The 14,616-nt window shown below is 43.6% G+C and overlaps 1 protein-coding gene across 1 annotated transcript in view; it reads left to right on the top strand.

Annotated features, from left to right (window-relative positions):
* The window catches only part of LOC308311680 (uncharacterized protein), a 200,881-nt gene that overhangs the window by 64,385 nt on the left and 121,880 nt on the right, over positions 1-14,616 (top strand). The gene's annotated exons all lie outside the window — the stretch shown is intronic.

Here is a 14,616-nt window from a genome sequence, read left to right as displayed (position 1 = left end):
AGATCTGCTATTTTTCAATAGGTAAAGCATAACATGATGCTAACACCAAAATGGGTGCCCGGTCAGAATGGGTTAAAGCAGTAGTTCTCAAACTGTTCCATGCAAAAGGATAATATGGCGGGGGATCTACAAGTCAAAACTTTAAAATCTTTTGCTTCTTTCTTATATTATTTGACAATTTGGCCAACGTTTGACCAGGTTAGATTGTTTATTTTGTCGATTACTTTTGATGCAGTAATGCGTTTAATTATTTCTTTTGTATTAAAACTATCTTAAGTCCTTAAATTGTCATGACTTTACGGTCATCTGGAGGCGACCCACAGGTTGAGAACCATTGCACTGTAATGGAAATGGAAATCATGACCCCAACTTTAAGATAATTTTGTGTTTTATTTGTAGTTTGGGTACATTTTTGATAGGATTATTAATTTGATATATTGTGGTGTATGTGATGACTGCATGTTACATGTCTTTTTATTAATGAATGCCATGACAGACGAAAAACAGTCCAAGTCCACACTATTGATCCATAATGTATAAATGATTGATGAGGGTTCAGGACAACGAGGCCTTTTCGTGGAGGGGTCAGAATGAAATTTGGACTTAAGACTTGGTTTTTTCGTCTGTGGTACTTATTTTCATGATCAATAAAGATATCAAAAGTACCAGTGAGTTACAGTGGTGTGTATAGCAGTGGTTCCCAAACTTTTTCCCGTCAAGGACCCCCAGAATGACACCAATTAGCCTGTGGACCCCCGTTTCAAAATATATGCCTATAGCACCCCCCATAGGCCCATAAGAGAAGATCTGCTTTCAACCATTTTAATGTCAACGACGCTCAGTTTGATACAGGCAATAAGATACGGACGCCCATTTAATGGCATTTCTATCTCTGGGACCCCAATGTATATTGTAAAATCACTGTTAATTTAACTCTGAGAGAGCCAAATGGAACCAAATGGACCCGGTGCATCCATTTGGTTCCATTTGTACACCCTCTGCGTTACGGTCCCACAACGGTCCATTTGGTTCCTAACCCATTCTAGCCGGGAACTCATTTTGGTGTTAGCATCATGTTATGCTTTAGCTATTGAAAAATAGCAGATCTACAAGCTCATAGCGCGCCACCGAGTGGCGCGCTACGAGCTTGTAGGTCTGCTATTTTTGAAAAATCGAAGAACGACTGACATTTTTTAGAATCTGATCTCAGGTCAGAATGGGTTAATCAGACCAGTGTGTGTCCAGTGGAAACCTCGTGTGAATCTGATCTCAGGTCAGAATGGGCTAACTATCATTTAGCTGGGGACCCCCTGGAACTGCCTCAAGGACCCAACATTAGGAACTGGTGTAAAGTAACTATAAGTATAGCCTAATGTATTTACTTTTACTCCAGTACATCTCGAGATCCAAATATTGTACTATTGCTCCACTATACATTTATTTTAAAACATTAGTTACTTTGTAGATTTGGATTATTACGGTATTACAAAACATGCTTTACATCTCTGTAAATAATACTGTGTTATATTCACTATAGCCCTTACCCGTTGTGAGATTTTTGTCAAATCGAAAAAAGGGCTTCGTGAAGACCTCCATATTAGTATGGTCAATGCCTGTGTGACAAGTGGGAGTGATTGGTGCAGGCAGTGTGGAGCTATGACAGTGTTTCTGACACACACACACACACACACACACACACACACACACACACACACACACACACACACACACACACACACACACACACACACACACACACACACACACACACACACACACACACACACACACACACACACACACACACACACACACACACAGAATTATAGTATGATGATGATGATAGATCAGGAAATTCATAGAGTATTTTCTCAGGTCAGGTCATAACATTTATCTTTTTGTCCTAGTGAATGGAAGCGGTCAGATGAAGAGGTCTAATCACTTTCAGTGACTTTACAACTGAGCCTGACAAAGTCAAACGAAAAGGAAAAGAGAGAAAGAGAAACTGACTGGATTTTCAATTAGGGTTTGACGCAGGTCTGCCTCGAGCACCGAGAGACTCTGTGACACTGCATTTCTTTAGACTACCGTTTACGAAATTGTCACAGACCATTTTGTATGGGTCATGAGTAAATATCTCCTGTCCTCTGTGTGTGTGTGTGTGTGTGTGTGTGTGTGCGTGTTGTGCATTTCCCCCGAAATGCGCAGACCCGTGGCCCTCCCTGCTGAGTCAGCGTACAACTCGGCAAACTATTCAATAAGATAGCTTTCTACAACTGAGTCGAGTTAGTTTGAAATGCATTTAAAGGTATGGATTCCCATTTCAGATTGATCTTTCTCTCTCTCTCTGCCCACATTCACAGTATTTAATAAAGAGGGGTTTATAAATCGAATCGAACGAAAGGCTGAACACATCTTCAGGTATGGAACACACAGCAAACACCTCTCTTCTCATGTGCTTCCACGTCAGTCGTGCAAAAGTAAAAGTACCTGGAAGTGTGTTCATTGTTCCACTAGGGGTCACTGTGGCTTTTTGACTCAATCCGCCAGACCCATGATGCACACACACACACACACACACACAGAGAAGTGAGCGCTGAGTGGACTGCAGGTGCGTGTGTGTGTGTGTGTGTGTGTGTGTGTGTGTGTGTGTGATCCAGTCCACTGGGAACAATACATTGTACAGCCCTCTTGTAATTTACACAGTCACGCCTCCTATAGTGGCCTACTGTTAATACTACCAGCACAGTGACAGGAGATTGGATGATAGGGTGTGTGTGTGTGTGTGTGTGTGTGTGTGTGTGTGTGTGTGTGTGGGGGGGGGGATAGAGAGGGAGAGGGGAGGAAAGTGCAGAGATGGGAAAGAGAGAGAGAGAGAGAGAAAGAGAGAGAGAGAAGGCACATTGAGACGAGCACATATAGCCTGCCAGAGAATGTCGAATAACACACCTTCACTGTAAGATATAACCACGCCACCATAAATCCTAACATCTAAACATATGTTTGCGATATCATGTGGTGCTCAAACGTTTTCCAATAACCCCCCCCCCCCCATTATTTTGTTCCGCAGGGACCCCCAGATGCAATGATTTGAGTTAAAAATGCTTGTGTCCGGCCAGCTCAGTCGGTATAGAGCCTTTGAACCACAAGTCCATGGGTTCGATCCCGGGCAACCGCCAACTCAGCGTATGAGTAGCACGGCTTGGGTGCGGCAAGACAGTAACCTCTACACTGGAGCCTACTGACTGACCAGTAGCCTCTACACTGGAGCCTACTGACTGACCAGTAGCCTCTACTAGAGCCTACTGACTGACCAGTAGCCTCTACACTGGAGCCTACTGACTGACCAGTAGCCTCTACTGGAGCCTACTGACTGACCAGTAGCCTCTACACTGGAGCCTACTGACTGACCAGTAGCCTCTACTACTGACTGACTGACCAGTAGCCTCTACACTGGAGCCTACTGACTGACCAGTAGCCTCTACACTGGAGCCTACTGACTGACCAGTAGCCTCTACACTGGAGCCTACTGACTGACCAGTAGCCTCTACACTGGAGCCTACTGACTGACCAGTAGCCTCTACTGGAGCCTACTGACTGACCAGTAGCCTCTACACTGGAGCCTACTGACTGACCAGTAGCCTCTACACTGGAGCCTACTGACTGACCAGTAGCCTCTACACTGGAGCCTACTGACTGACCAGTAGTCTCTACTGGAGCCTACTGACTGACCAGTAGTCTCTACTGGAGCCTACTGACTGACCAGTAGCCTCTACTAGAGCCTACTGACTGACCAGTAGCCTCTACACTGGAGCCTACTGACTGACCAGTAGTCTCTACTGGAGCCTACTGACTGACCAGTAGCCTCTACTAGAGCCTACTGACTGACCAGTAGCCTCTACACTGGAGCCTACTGACTGACCAGTAGCCTCTACTGGAGCCTACTGACTGACCAGTAGCCTCTACTAGAGCCTACTGACTGACTGACTGCGATTAGGAAACGCAGAAGTGAAATTACTGCCGCCGAAGAGAAAGCACTGTGAAAACAGGAAGACTGAGGTTATAGGTTTAAGGACTTCAGTGTTTTGTACCATACAAATCAAATCAAAGCACAGAACAAAGAATGTTTGCTTTCGCCATCTTTGTTGACGAAGATTCGGGGCAATTATGTTTTAGTCATACCTACTGGTTGATAACATTCAAATCTGCTACTGTTATAGTTACCAGACTCCAGTCCAGTGCCAGGAGGAGAAACCAGCTCCATTTTTTTATTTGAGAGTATAACAATGATACCTGTATATTGGCTGCTCCCAGTCAGTCAGTCAGTCAGTCAGTCAGTCAGTCAGTGCTGCCTCAGCTGGCCCCGTTACCCTCTCGGCCCAACGTGGAGCTGACACTGCCGTGAACCCCGGGCTCAGAATTCCACGGCGTCGGAGTGTTTGTTTTGACATGTGTGGGACGTCTGAAGGCCAGACGGACCCTCAGACATTCCTCCCAGACAGGTAGCCTAACACACCGCCTCAGTCTCAGGTGGAATGTGGAACTCGTGCAAACTGCCTGCACGGTTAAATTATTTGGTTTTTTTTACCCCCCCCCCTTTTTCTCGTTTCTGCCCAATAATGATTCCTCTCCACACACATTTCTGTGTGTTGTCGCCGCTGTTGTCCGCGTTGTCCCGGTGTTTTTAGTGAAGGTACCTCCAGCTGCCCTACGCTGGCTGATCTGAAGACTACATGATGTGCTAGCAATAATATATGGCAACAAGATACTGGATCAAATATAATACAGGTTAAATAAAGAGGTGGAGCCCAGGCGGTGGCGTAACCGTCTGGGCACCCGACTGGTAATCCAGTCGCAGTGTGGCAGCGGGTTCGACTCCCGAGCCCGACACGGCCTTTACTGCATGTCTTCCCCCCCATCTCTCTCCCGTTTCCTGTCAGCCTATACTGTCTGTCCCTTCAAAAAAACCAATAAAAGGCGTAAGCCGCAAAAAAAAAAATCTTTAAAAAAAATAAAAAATAAAGAGGTGGAGCTAAAAGAGGTACAGTATGGCAGAAATGGATAGTGGATTCATATGTTATCACTGCATTAAACAGCATTGGAGAGAGGAGAGGGTACTGAATGCAACTTGTATCCTATACCGACTGACCTGCCAGTGAGGAGCCCCCACCGGCAGGACGTATACTTACTATCCTTACTATAGAGCGCCGCAGTCCCTCCCCCTTTCAGAAAAATGAGTGGCCCAGGAAATGAAAACCCAATGCATTCTCCCATCGGCACTTCCAATATAATTTATTTAAAGACGGTTACGCCACGGACAAAGCGAAACGAAAACTAAATAAAAACGTAATAAAAACTGTAATAAGCTATGATGACTAAAACTAGGACTAAATGTACCGACAAATGCCAATCAATAAATACAAACTAGACTAAAATGTTAGGGAGGGACTATAGTGTAGAAGAGATCTACTGTAGTAGAACTAAGACATTTTATGTCGACTATAAATCAACTGTATTTAGTAAAATCTTGTGATATTTAGTTGACTAAAACATTTCAGATGACTAAAACTAAATGGAAGTGTATTCAATAGACTTATTAGACTATATGACCAAAAGTATACGGTGAGGCCTGGAGGGTCATTATTCATTAATGAAATGAACGGACGGAAAAAGGACCAAGGAGGGACAGGTGGTGGGGCTCAGCCCTGAGGAAAGGGTGAACACCTGGTTTAACCATTTCCAAGGGTTGCTGGGAACAACAGTTGGAGAGGAGGAAGACATACCACCATTCTTCCAGAACCTCAACCTCGATGATGCTGCCCCCCCCCCCCCCCCTTCTTCACGGTCAGTGAGTTTGTCACGGCGAAAGCCACACTGAGAGTGGGCAAAAGTGCTGGGCCGGCCGGCCGGACGGACGGCATCCTCCCCAGAGGTCGTAAAGAACTGTGGTCTTGACAGCATCGTCCTACAGTTCTGTAACCTCGCCTTGCTAACATGCAGTGTTGTTTTCGTCAACTAAAACTAAGACGAAAAGTGTTCGTCGACTACCTTTTCCACTGAAGAAAACTAAATGGAAACTAAATTAAAACTATGCTATGGTGACTAAAACTAAGACTAAATATACTGCCAATTTCGTCAACAAATAAAAACTAGACTAGAATGTTAGGAAGGGACTAGTGGACAGTATAACTCATTTTACACTTGCGCATTGTGAGCTTCGGGGACGAAAATAGCGAAAATAGCAGATCTACAAGCTCTCAACGCGTCGCAGCTATTTTCCGGACGCAACCCAGCACTCTTTAGCTAGTGGAGATGTTCAATGCAAAATGCTGTGTTCCAAGTTCAGTAGACTCGGGGGAAAGCAATTATCCTGAATGCTGCCTTCCGGCATGGCATGGAAAGGAGTGGAATTAGCATTTCTTTCGCCATAGTAAAATGCTGCATTCGTGGTCCGGAAAAGGGCAGTTGTTTCACAGGGCAAAAAGGGTAAAAGGGCAGGGGCTGAAGCCCCCTTTGATGTCTATGTGTGCACGTCCCTGCTCTCCAAATGATGTGTCCCCCCGCTGGGAGAAGTGGTGTGTCCTTAACAGACTTCACCACTGGTGGAGCCACTGATCACATTAAGCAGAATGGCTTTGGAGAATAATTAAAGTGGTCACGCAACAGTTTGCACCCATTATGACGAGTGGAGCAGCCATGCTTCAACAGTTAGCAGCCAGCAGCCATTAGGAGTGTGGACCTGCATGCTTCAGAGCAGTTTGCCCCATGCCACAGCAGCTGGTGGCACTTACGGTTCTGTGACCAGCTATGAGCTTGTTGATTTTTCATCCAAAAACTCTGTGTGTGTGTGTGTGTGTGTGTGTGTGTGTGTGTGTGTGTGTGTGTGTGTGTGTGTGTGTGTGTGTGTGTGTGTGTGTGTACACCACTGCATGTCTGAGATAACCCCTGCCTGTGGTGGTCGACTTGACACACGCACGCACGCACGCACAAACAGACCCATGCATGCAATGCACACTCTGAATCAAATCTGAATGTATTTTATTAGGCAAAAAATGTAATTAGCCACAGTGCTTCACTGCTTGGAGCAAACATCTAGAAAGCAGGAAACACGTTGCTTTCATGTTTTCCTTTCCACACTCTGGGAGCGCTTTGCAAAAAAACAAATTCTACGAGTGTTTCCCTCGTTTGTTTTTTTTTAAATATGAGGCTAAACCAGTGCAACTGGAACTTTGAGTATATAGCCTACCACTCACAAAAGAAGCCCCTAAACAACAAACATGTATTTATCCGTGGAGTGCAGGACACACATTTGAACATAATCTTGTGCTAGGAATAATTCCCCCTATTAGATTTGTTGTTCAGATGTTTCAAAGACATTCCACATTTTTCCAAGATTTACTTTAAATTAGACAATGTAAATATAGGCTCAAAACTGGTTAACTGTTCTTGCTGGGGATGCCCTGGGACCCCCAACAGCCCCTATACCTAAATACACCTATACAGAGTCCCTGGAACCCCCTAGGGGACCCCTAACAGCCCCTATACCTAAATACACTTATACAGAGTCCGTGGAACCCCCTAGGGGACCCCCAACAGCCCCTATACCTAAATACACCTATACAGGGTCCCTGGAACCCCCTAACCACCACTATACGGGTCCCTGGAGCCTACTTTGAGAACACTTGTTGTGTGAACTCTTCTATATGCAATGGATATTTAAATAATATTATACCATTTAAAAAAATGAAGAAGAAAGAAGAAGAAAGATGCAATTTTGATAACTTACAAGGAGTATACACGATACGTTAACGCTGAAATAGCGTTAGAGGCCCTCTTCGACAAGCCACTCAAATTGGGTGTCGATTGTGCCATTATGATTTTCATGTTTCACAAAATGCACACACACACACACACACACACACACACAGAGGGCTGGGCCGACTTCACAGCAGCAGTACAATTTCAGAAAGTGGTCTGCTTCAATGCATTGTCGGTCACGGAGAGGAGCGACCACGGCTTTCCCCAAGAGACAGAGCCAGCAAAATGTCGGAGTGGCGGCCAGGCAAGAGTGGCATAGGCAGCCACCCAGAAGCGTGCTTTATTTGTCTGAAGTAGGCATGGAATATAGGTTTATTCACTCCACACCAAAAAAAACCATTCTGACCCGAGATCAGATTCTAAAAATGTCTTCCACATCCTGACAGTTTTCAGAAAAAAAGCTATGTTTCAACAAGCTATGTTTCCTACAAGCTCGTAGCGCGCCACCGAGTGGCGCGCTACGAGCTTGTAGATCTGCTATTTTTTTAAATAGCTAAAGCACACCAAAAGGGGTTCCCGCTTACAATGGCTTAAAAAAAACCATATATTTTCTCAAATAAATAAAAATAGCTGCACGGTAAACAGTTTACATGAAGAGAAGGAAACAATGAAATACTAATCACATGACCCAAAGATAAAAGTCAAACCATATGATGTACATGTAAATAGTCAGAATGCAAAATGTACCCAAAGAGCCACTTTGAATCCATCTGCATCATTTAGGGCGGCTAACCAAATCAAATGCCGTTTTTGACACCTTGTGGTTGAATTTAAACATCCATATCGTATAAATGACAGTGAAGCACAAGGTTTGATTCTTGTTTTAGTAGTTGTTCACATTCTAAAACCCCCTCAGAGTCGAGGCGCAGGCCCAACATCGCACTCTCGAGGTGGGCATATTGTCATGTCTTTTTGATAACAGCACACAAACATATTGTTCACAGGAAAGAATAACCATTTAAATGTTCCGAGTTTTGCTTTCATATACTGTACGTTTTCATACTGTCACCTGAACTGTTGTTTTTATATATTTGTTTCTCATAATGCAACAAACAAGATACAACTAAAAGTCTCACACACACAGGCTGACAGAAGTGACCAATTACCCTGTCACAACTCACTACCTCCAACACCACAACACACCACAGATCCATGCACATGAGTTTTCCATTCCTGTGATCAAGACAGGAACAGTAACTTAACATAATACGTAGTATACATGCCACCCAATCACTGGGACCTAATATGGCAGCAACGCCCGAATCAAATCATACACGACAACATATAACACAACATCAACAGAGCTGAATCACGTTAGTATCCTATCCACACAGGCAGCAGACAACACAAGAAGCAGCAGCAGAGAGAGAGAGAGAGAGAGAGAGAGAGAGAGAGAGAGAGAGAGAGAGAGAGAGAGAGAGAGAGAATAAATAAAAGGTTCCTACTTTGAGCTATCTTCTACTTGACTTCAGTTGTGTGATGGTGATGGCCATGGTCAAACTTTGGAACCCATATACAGCGATAGAGACGCCCTCTCTCTCTCTAGTTCGTCCTCGGACGAGCCCTCCAGCAGCGTCTCCAGTCATCTCCATCCTCAAGACCTGACGAGAAGAAGAAGAAGAAGCTGAGCTTGATATGGTGGAGGAGGTTGGACACTGGCCATGCCATTCAGAGTCGTCCATGCAAGCGAGGGTGTCCCTCTGCAACACCTCTGCCAGGTACTGTTAATCTCTCAAGAACAGAACAAACAGCAGAGGGTGCCGTGTTTCCTTTTTTGCCAATGGGTTCCCAGATTGGGTACGTGTTGACCTCTGGTAGGTAAGAAACAAACAAACAAACAAACAAACAAACTCATTACAGTATGCAGAATGGATACATTTCAAACGAAAGCACAAGTCAATACAAAAACTTAATGTGGACGACAACATAAGACCTCTGGTCCATAGCCAATGCTTCTTTTCGCATTAATTGGACCAGAGCTAGATAAAGCATTCATGTTTACAACCGGGTCCACAAAAAGGTCCGAACGCAGACGTTGTTGCCTGGATTACGACAGCGATTTATTTCATTCATAAAATCCGCAGGTGAACAGCTGACTTTACTATGACTGACTGTAACATATAGGCTATAAGCATGTAGAAAATTATTATTTTAATCAACGTTTGCCTGTTATCTCGTAGCCTACCATGTACCATTATGATTCACGAATGGGTCTGACTCTACATTAAGGCTACAGCTGCATTTAAATGTGGACAAAAATAGTAAGTCTTGGGCGAAGTGTAAATCTAATCATGGTGGTCTTGTACGCTCAAATGCAGAATAAAGAATAGACCTTATATGAAAAGGGTTGAAACTTAACTTTATATAAGCTGGTATGACCGTGTGATTCTGTTGTAGCAGGTGTGTTAATGACGCATTCACGTCAAAACAGAGTCAGCTGGGCGCTGCTGGTGCGCGCGCGTGTGCGTGTGTGTGTGTGTTTCCGCATATTATAGTAGCCTAGTTAATTTAGCAATGCAGTAGGCTACAAGAGCAGGCTATCGTCTTTAACAGTTTACTTATAAGCGGCGGCCTAGGCATATATTTAAGGGTCGCAATATAATAAGCAGCTGCTAATAACAATAATAACAATAATAATAATAATAATAAGCAAACCCAGCATATAAATAAAAGCTTCAATGTTTGCTTACCTTTGTCATCTTCTTAACAAAAGGCCAAAATTCAAAATGCAGCTGTTTATACAATACAATACAATAATACATTTTCTATTCTTTCATTCATGTATTTAGGCTCTAAATACTCTTACATGTGTATTTTTTGAGTGGTGCAACCATACCAAGGGTGCAGCCATATTTGTCCTGCCTGCCTGCTTGCCTGTCTGTCTGCCTGTCTGTCTGTATGTTTAGGGTACAAACAGGGGGCGCTGTTGCACCACTCACTTCAGACAAGTCTGACTATTTCCAATCTTTTCATCAGGCCTATACATAAGCACTGCAGCATAGGCTATATGTGGCCAGCAGAGCCTACAGTAGTTAAAGAGATAGACTATACTTTGAGTACTAAGTAGGACTTCATTTACTTCCGGTTCCGGTACATGTTTTCAAATATTTTATTTTATATAGAAAAAGTCTCTATCACACGTACAGTATATATACGCCAGTGTGTGCCAGTGATTACTTTCCCCTGAAACTGCATGGCCCCCGTAAAAAAATAAAAATAAGTCTGAGACTATCACAAAGTAGCAGTTTTTGTATTGACTTCCATTTGAAATGTACCTATTCTATATACTGTGAAATGAAATAATATAAAATCAATCAATCAATCAAAACTGGCCCCTGTAAAAAAAAAATGAAGAAAAGAAATGTACCCATTCTACATACTGTGAAATTAAATATGACGACGAGAGACCCATGAGTGAATTCCCTGTTCATTTTCCCCATAGGCTTTTCAGAAAGTATTTATTTAAGACAAAGTCAACTCGAGCTGTGACAAATCATGACAACAAACACAATATTTTGGGCTAAAAAATGTCAGCACTTGCGCAGGAAACTGGGTTCAAATCCGGGGTAGAAGCGACACACTGCTGTTGCACGTCAAATAGCTGATCACCTGCATTGAGTGATTGATTGAAATATTTGCAGAATTACAGTACATTCCAAGCACAAGCTCAATACAAAGACTGTTAACTGTGAGTGGACGACCCAATTAGGCATTACACTTGTTTACAAGAGGGTCCACCATGTTCAATTCATCAAAACATTTAGAGACGTACAAATACACTTCTATATAGTTAAAGAACAGAACAGGAATTCATCATAAAGCAAGCAAAAGGGGAAAAGAAACATATACAGCGTGCTCAAAACACATCGAATTGTGAGCTTGTAGATCGGCAAAACGATTTTCTTAAAAAAAAAAAAAAAAAAAAGATCTCCCCCTCATAATGACGTGGCCCAAAATGCAGGGCTGCCAGGGTGAATGTGGTTAAAAGCTAGACGACAGCATGTTTTAGCGTCATCAGAAATTTGGGGACATCACAGCGACCGCGGAGCCACAGAGAAGAGGAGAAGCCATGCTTTCATTACCGTGGAATCTCAACATCCACGCCATGTTCCCATGGCACACGAGGAGAGAGAGAGAGAGAGAGAGAGACATCCACGCCATGTTCCCATGGCACACGAGGAGAGAGAGAGAGAGAGAGAGAGAGAGACATCCACGCCATGTTCCCATGGCACACGAGGAGAGAGAGAGAGAGAGAGAGAGATCACCATCTGTCTGTAGGGATTGTCTTTCTCTCAACCCATATGCAATTTAAGCCACCGTTTCCCAAGCGGTTGGTCGGGTGTGCATGTTTGGGACCCACTGTTTGGGGAAAATATACATGTATTTGAAAACATTTAAAAAGTGTTTAAAAAGGGTTAAAAAAAAGTATTGGGCTATCATAAAAAAAAATGAAAATATCTACTACGAGCTCATAGATCTGCTAGTTTCACTAGTTTGGACCAAAACAGGTCATGGGAACCACTGGGATAGGCAGCCATATTGGAAATAAATTACTTGATTCACAGGTCTCTTACAATTATTCTCATGAAGGCTTTGTTCCATTTAATGTAGCACATTGGACCATCAGCACCTCGACTTTGTTTGACCAGAATGGAACACAACCTTCACAACACAAAGACGTATAGGCCTATAAGGAAGAGGCCCAATTTCTTTCCAATATGACTGCTGTGCTTAGAGCCTATGGTTTCTTTTGATGCTCAGATGATATTGACGGTGTTGCGGCAGCAAGGCCCAGAGGGTTCCAGGCTAGGGGAGGCTTTGATTCAAATCAATTGAAACAAAACCAGACAATCATAAATTAGATCACACAGCTGCCCGCCCTCCGCTGTTTCACTTATAGTTCCGTGGCATATGGGCCCAGAATATGCCCCTGATGAATAGAAATAACCTCAAGGAACCTCTTCTCTGCTGATTTATTGCGGCGTATTGTCATCCATTTGCATAATATTCCATCAAGTGCAACTTCACGACCTGTACCTTTCCTCTTCTACCCCGCAGATTTGAACCTGGTTTGCTGGAATGTTTTACCATTGAGCTAATAGAGCCTGCCCTGCTTGCTCAGGGTGATTGATTGATTGATTGATTGATAATTTTATAACAATAAGATGCAAACAGTACAGGGTACAGTCAAGCACAGCATTGGTCCAAAAGATACATTTAATCTTGACCATCGGGTCAAAATGCGTGTCAGATCCTGTGTCTATAGGTGAGACACGGCATTAGACACGATCTGAACTTCAGATTATCCACACTTTAGAATATAACTTATTCTAAAGTATAAAATAATGCCTTTTTAGCTCAAATCTAAAATGACACGGATGCTCTCCTGGTTTTAATGGGTTAATGCTGCAGGTAACGGGGTCAAGGTAACGGGGTCACACATGATGGGGACAGGTGGTCCCAACGTGTGAGCTGCTGTTCCGCTTTGTGTGTGTGTGTGTGTGTGTGTGTGTGTGTGTGTGTGTGTGTGTGTGTGTCTAGCCGAGAGGTCACAGACGGACAACTCTATAATAGCTGGAGGTCACCGCAGAGGCAGTAAAGCATGTTTAGCTGACATGCGGCTGCTTCCTCGGCCTTCCTGTATGTGTACCATATGGAGGGCAGCCACGTGTGACTGCATTCAGCTCCGTTTTCATGGTAAACTTGGAAAATAAAGGGCTTTGCCTTGCAGTATGGTATGCTACGTACAGTACAGTACAGTACAGTACAGTACAGTACAGTGCAGTACCACTCACTTCAGACGGGTCAAATTATTTGTGTTGCGCTGCAGTAATCGGGAACCCTAAACCAGCCTAAAACATCGCACAAGTTAAACAGCACTTTACGGATCATCTCGGATCCGCTCGGGCTTTGTAATAATAATCCAAATCTATACAAAGTAACTGTATAGTAACTTATAAGAACACGTTTTCAAATAATTGTAGTGGAGTAAAAGTACAATATTTGTCTCTGAGATGTAGTGGAGTAGAAGTGAAACTATACCTAAACGATATTTAAGCAAATAGTACTTTCCACCACTGCATTTCTGTCAGATCAAAAACTGGTGCACTATACCCTAACCCAACACCCCCCCCCCCAATCCACCCATCCATCCATCCATCCAGATGTTTCTTCTCTCTGCATGGGAAAAGGAGACCGTGACTGCATCATAATTCCCACAGCAAGGGTTTTGGAAGGTGGTGACGTAAGCTCTCCTTCATCCGAAGTGCAGAGCTGGAGCATTTTCTCAGCCCTCTAAAGTGCTCTCTGATGATCCACTTGGCTCCTTTGAAGAACGTCACGAGAATAAGAATAACTGGGTCGCTCTGAACTCGCCGTGCGCAGCGTCTCTCTGCGTACGTAATTATCGTGCAGTATGAGCAGTGAAGGTGAAGAATGCTAAGATAAGTTTTATATTAGTATTCTTGACTTTACAGAGTATACCAAAGTCCTGACTTCCCATGGTCACGGAAGTCATGAGGAATTGAATACCTTATTATTAGTATTAGTAGTTTACTATAGGAAAACATGCATCTCTTGTCCATCCGGCCGTCACCCATGCCTCCATATATGGTCATGCCTCGTGACATCATGTTTCCATATATGGTGCCTCGTGACACGTCGCACCATATGGCCATCTCCATATATGAAGATCACGCCACTGACCTCATCTAACCCTGGATAACCATACAAGGAGAAGACTGGATCATCACCTAGATCTGCATATATGGAGCCGGCCTGCAGCAACTCTATACATCT

The sequence above is a fragment of the Protomyctophum bolini genome (assembly GCF_963924005.1).
Source record: "Protomyctophum bolini genome assembly, chromosome: 24".
NCBI lineage: Eukaryota > Metazoa > Chordata > Actinopteri > Myctophiformes > Myctophidae > Protomyctophum > Protomyctophum bolini.
The sequence above is the reverse complement of the archived record's forward strand: the minus strand, read 5'-3'. Positions and strand labels throughout refer to the sequence as shown.